Source organism: Caloenas nicobarica, chromosome 4 (assembly GCF_036013445.1).
Source record: "Caloenas nicobarica isolate bCalNic1 chromosome 4, bCalNic1.hap1, whole genome shotgun sequence".
NCBI lineage: Eukaryota > Metazoa > Chordata > Aves > Columbiformes > Columbidae > Caloenas > Caloenas nicobarica.
Genome location: NC_088248.1, coordinates 78,204,321 through 78,210,674, shown reverse-complemented (window position 1 = coordinate 78,210,674; position 6,354 = coordinate 78,204,321).

Genomic DNA, 6,354 nt, shown 5'->3' with positions numbered 1-6,354 from the left:
CTGCAAAACAATTCTGGTGCTCCAGTAGGCCAGGACCTCCCCAACCAACCCATAGACCTAACCTGAGGTTTAGCCAGAAAAAAGGTTTAGTCTACACCTGCCCATTTATTTCAGCCTTTCCCTCAATATATATTGCTCTCAGAGACAGGTATGAGATAGCATGGGGTGCAACAGCTGCTCTGACATCTCATGAGCACCCAAGGAGCACATCTGTGGTTGTTTGGGGTTCCTCAATGCAATCCACCACCGTTACACACAAGCACATCCAAAAAAACAACCTTTCTCCTACCGAGCAAAATGAATCCATGTAGCCATAATTACACAAATATTGTTAAAGGAAAAGCTATATGTGAACGTAGACTAAACACAGCTCTTATGCCAGATAAAACTGTGTTCATTACACTGAAAGAGGAACTGTTCATGCCATAACAAATGGTCAAACATAATACTTCAGAACAAATATACATATATACTCCATCTGTATTTATAATGTTGAAAAAGCATATAAAAGCCTGATACAGCTTCCAACACAGTCAAAATAAAGACAGCCATTGACTTCACTAAGTGCAGAAGGAGGACATGAAATAGTAACACGAACAGGAGGATGCAGGTAAGATCATTTGGATGCTGGTCTTAGGCCATTAAAAAGAAATTTTCCTAGTGTGAGTGAACTGATTGTTTAAGCTGCTGCCTGAAATACTTGGGAAACATTTGGTTTTGGAGTCCATTTCTTAGCATTGATATGGCACTCAACATTACCTTAATTTAATTTCATATCACCTAATGGTGACTTTGGGAAGCTGTTTAAGAAACTTCTACCCCAATAGAGACCTTCCCCAAGGTCTCCATCATGGAACTGTCACCCTGCGTACCGCAGCCTGACCTTCTGATCTTCATTGTCCCGGGGAAGTTCAAGTCACTGTGATAGGACCACCTCTTGATTTTGATAGATTCAGCAATTTGCTTGTGAAACCACCCAGAGGGAACAAGCACAAAGCCTTGCAGGGATGTGTTAGCTAAAACCAGGCTTAAGCCCCCAGTTTTGTGCCTCTACCCTGCAGATTATTTACGAGAAAACACATACAGGTCCACTGGAGACTTGAGCCGCAGCGTCAAAATTTCCCTGACCCTCTCTTTGCCACATTTTTTCATGCAAGCATTTCTCGTTTGTATTTTATCATGTCCAAATCACACATCAGCAGCTAAATCAATAATCAGGAAGATGCTGTGAGTTAGAGTTTGGGCGTAATGGCCAGTCATAAAGGCAAATTTTCATTTCCAACTGGGATAAATTGGAAATCTCTTATGTGCAAGTGAGGAGGGAGACCTTCAAAAAGAAATATTTGCCAAAAAGCCATTTGCTACTCCACCACTTTACATCCTTTTTGCTGTCACAGTCAATCATTTTTAAATGTACCAACAGGACGTTTATAAGGTATCAAGGCTATCCAGGTACTATAAATTATTACCGCAACATTTGGGAAGATGAAGTAGAATTTATTTGGAGGGTTTTCAGCCTGTTTCTATTAGGAGGCCAGCAGGATGCACACAGCATGCCAGCCTCAATATTGCACCAAAAGGGTCTAAAATTGGTGTGTGAAGCCTCCAGCACAAGAGGAACACGGAGACAAGAAGCCATGAGCAACCCGCAAGCCATCTATTGTAGCAGCATCCCCCAGCAGGCATGGTGGTCATTGCTGTTCCCTTCCAGCTGAAATATTCTATTCTTTTCCATTCCCTTCTATTCCATTCACTTCATGGGGCAGCACATGACCGGTATCCATGCTGTTTAAATGCCAGCTAAGACCAGAGCTAAGGGTCTACCAGGACTCCTAAAATTATCTGGGGGTAAGAGATGCCAAGAAGCCACCCATACCACCTGGAAATCCATCTCTTTCTCACGTCTTTCTCTTTTTTAATGATTCCTGTAAGTGTTATTTTAGTGACACTTCAACATTTTGCACTGCTCCTTTTAGCTCAACGCTGCCTCACCATCTCCTTGGAAGGGCCTGAGCCTTGAGCCTTGCAGATTGAAGCCAAACTGAGGGGACACAAGCCCACTCCAGCAGCCTAATTTTGCAAGGGACACCAGGCTGTGTTCAGAAAAGGGAAAAAAAAAAGAGGAAGAAATAAGAAAAAGAGAAAAGTCCACGTAAGTGTACACACACTCACACACCTTTTCTACACTCTCACACACAACCTTTAAAAAGAAACTTTCCAAGAGTTCAGCTGAAGTTAAAACAAAGTGAGTAACGTGAAACTCGGTGCCGGAGCCGAATGGAAAGAACACGGAGTCCGACTGACCTGCGCTGCCGTCCAGCGGCTCCCGGGAGACCACCCCAGAAAAGCTCCCTGCTTCTGTTGGAACCGAGCGAGACACATCATCTCCCTCCAGGGGTGGTGCAGCTTCTCGCCAAAAAGCCATAAATTAAAAATAAATTAAAAAAATGAAGCAAAGGGAGGGGAGCAAAGCGGGGGGCGGGGAAAGAAATCCCAAAGAGAAAAGGCCAAGAGGAAATGACCTTCCCTGCTATTAAATAGGTGACAGACGGGTATTATAAATGCATCACGGGCTGGAAGGGAAAGGAAGGGCGAGGAGGTGACACGTCGGTCCCTTCGGGTCAAGGAGAGGCCAGGGAAAGGGACAGAAGCGTGGACAAGTGCAACTGCACAGTGTTTTTTTGGCGACGGCCAGGACAGACACGGTAAGACCGCTGCTGGCGGGACACGTCCAGAACGGCGACCAGGAAAAGAGAGCGGCCGCAAAGCACTAAAGGGAGGGAAAGGAGCCTCAGAGGCTCTGGCTGCACCGAAGGGACACGGGTTTGGGTTGCATGGTCATATTTTCCAGCCAACTGAAAAAAAAAAAAAAAAAAAAAAAAAAAAAAAAAAAAAAAAAAAGCTGTATTAATTCCTTCACTTGCCTTTTAATGTGATCATGGGAAGGGTTTGCAGAGCAGCAACATCCTGTTCCCCAACACTCCCACCACAGCCAGGGCACTATCAGAACTTTTTTTTTAATGGGGAGAAGAACAAGAAGACAGAAGCTAATTACTTAAATAATTACCTAATGACTCACTAAGCACTCCCAACACACACCCCATCTCCACTCTGGGACAGCTGCAGCTGAAACCCCCATCAGTAGCTTGCCCTGCCATACCTCATGCAAAACTCTTCATCCCACCACCCAGGGCCAGAAGTTCCTAGAACTTGCTGGGTTTAAAAATCTCAAAGCAAGCCCTGCTCCCAGAAAACTCTGGGACATGGGTTTGCTGAGGACCTGATTACCAGAGCAACCTCTCAATAGCCCAGATGGGAGAAGATGGGAGGGCTGGGGACAACCTGCCTGCTCCCATCCAACCTGTGGCACTGCTGCTGCCCATCACAGGGTCCTTCCCACTTGGGCTACCTGTGTCATGCCTCATCTGGTCCACCACACACATCCTGCCCACCATCCAGCACGTCAATGCAATCTGTTGTTTTGTGTACGTTCTTCGACTCATGATGGTCTTCTGAGTCGTCTCTATGTGGCGGAATCTCCTGAAAGAGCCAGCAGCAAAGGCCACGGCACACACACAACTGGAGACAAACACTTTTCCCTTCCCTCCTGCTTGGTTTTGCCCAGTCTCTGTCTCTTGCTGGGGAGAGGTAGAAGTTTGGGGCAGAAACCGGGTATCCTGGAACTCACCAAACCCTGAGGGTTGATGGATGGACCTCATAGTGTAGGCACCTCGGTCAGGTTGATCAGGATCACATCCAGTCAGGCTCTGAGCATCTTCAGGGATGGAAACTCCACATCTCTGGGCAATTTGGTTCAATGGTTGGCCATTCTCTCCATTAAAAAAAAAAAAAAAGCTTTTTTTTAATGTTTAAGTGGAATTGTCTTTATTTCAATCCATGCCAGGCAGTAAGGTCTCACCCTGGCCATGAAGAGTGATAGGTCCCCAACTGGGTGCAAAAATCCCACTCAAGGGGTGCCCCAGTTCCCAGGATGAGGTTGTTACCCTAAGACCCCAAACCAGGAGGCCACAAGCCCTTCAAGAGGATATGCAGAAGGATATGAAACAAAAACTTTGGAGATTCAACTCTTTTTATTATGGAAGTCTATAAAATAGCCACATGGATTATTTTTTTTTTTAAGATCACAAAATACACAACATTCATCTTAATATGCGACACATAATATTATATACATATTAAAACCCACATGACTGAAACATATGTTCACACGGCACCAATTTCATAACGAAAAACCCCACAAGTGCTTTTTTCTTTTTTTTTAATATTAAAAACAACTATGATAAAACATATTAATATTTTTCCAGACAATGTTTACAATAGAGAGGGAAAAAACATATTTTACTAAATAACAAATATTTAACAGCAAAACTTTATACTAAATATCTATTTTGAATTATAACAAAAATAATACTTATAATAGTTTATAAAGACAGACCAAAAAAAAATTTGTGTATAAAATAATATAGCAAATTGGACTGTGCTAAGGAAAAACAAAAATTCTGAGATTCAAAGTGCTTTATTCTGCAAACTCACTGCAGCAACTTTTTTAGTCAAGTTATATTTGTTAGGAATGAAAAAACAAAAGCATGACTTACTTATGCCTAGATTAAATACTCGCACACACAAACATTACATATACACGATGTAAGCACATATATATATATATAACGGATGTATGCATCTTACATTACCACTCCCCAATCAGCCACTCACTCAAAAGCACATTTGGTTTTCACTTTGTAATGACACTGGAAGCTAAAATAAAAATTTCAGCGAAACCCTTCACTGATTTCCCACAAGCAGAAGCGGGACCGAGCCCTCTCAGAAAAGTCAGTCCAAGAGATTTTGTTGCCGTGGCGCAGAGTGAAGCCACCGGTGAGCTTTAACCAGACCTTCCAAACTTCTTGTCCTTTCCCCTTTTCAGCCTCCTCTCCTCCAAACACAGTTTTATTCCCCTGACAGGTCTCCGATGGAAATCGGGGCTCCTGGAGAGCTCCCGGTGGCGGGTCTCTGATGGGTTTCCACCCTGCAGCTCCCCACTGCTGACCACCCACCTTCTGCCCCCATCCCCGTGTCCTGAAAGGGCTCATCATCCACAAAGACCATGGACACCCTCACATGCCACTTACCTTTCCCCAGATGTTCACCCCTGGGAGACTCACCCCTTCCCACCACATTCGGGTTTATGTTCTCCTTTGCTTCTTTGCCCTTCAGGATTTTGATTGTGGTTAAGCTCCTTTTATCACTGGGAAATTTTTCTCTCCATCAGGGACAAGGAAAATACCTGAAAACCCAACAGCACCTGGGCTCGGGGTGTTTCACTCAAAATTTCACCCAAAGATTCCAGGCTGGCAAACTAGCTGAGCGTCTGCTTCAGGGACATGGTGCACATAGCCAGAGGCTCCTGAGACCTTGCTTTTGGATTTGGCACCATGTTTACCAACTAGAAGGCAAAGTCTGGATCTGAATGGCATGTCCTAGAAGACTGGGAGTTTTATTTCGGGTTAAATTAACCTGAAAATCGAGCTGTGAACCTTGGCATGAGTGGAGACCATATGCCTGGATGCTCCTGAATGGTTTTCTGGCAGCTTGGCTGACGGCAATTCGACCTCAAGTGCTTCCCCTGGCTAAAAAACCTGCCTCCCTCCTCCTTGCCCCCACCAGACGATGGGCTGGCAAAGGCAGCACTCACCATCGCTTGCTCCACACTTCCTTCGACCTTCCAAAGAGGCACCAACTCGTCAAAAGCACAACCTGCAAAGCAACCTGGCAAGCCACACCTGCCCCTTCGCCTTTCTCATTTCAACCCCTCTTGACTTATCTGGACACCTTTAAAGCTGAGAGCCAAGCTGCCCACCCAAGCACAAGGTCTTTGCCCATCATGGTTAGAAGAAGTCTCACCTATGGTCCTTGTGTAGTTCTTTGCACCTTGGAGGGCAGGAGGTGGGAGAGGAGAGGCTGGGTGGAGATGCCTCAAGTCAGAGAGGGATTCCCCAGCCTGGTGCTTGGCTCTGGTCTGAACGAAACACCTGGGGAGGTTTTGCTCTGCACCTACGTGCAAGGCTATGTCAGCTTTCAACACAACCCACCCATCTCACACTCAACCCAGAAACCTCTTGCATGCAAAAAAATAAAATAAAATAAAATAAAATCAACCCACCCAGCAAATCAAATGCAAGATACCTTGGTGGCCGCTTGCTTGTGCCGAAGAAGCTTTGAGTAGCTCAGCGGTGGGACAGGGCGGACAACTTGCCGCTCTCTCTCCTTCCTGCCGAGCTCTCCCATCGCCAAAGAAAACCCAAACACGAGACAAACAATGCGTATGTTGGCTTA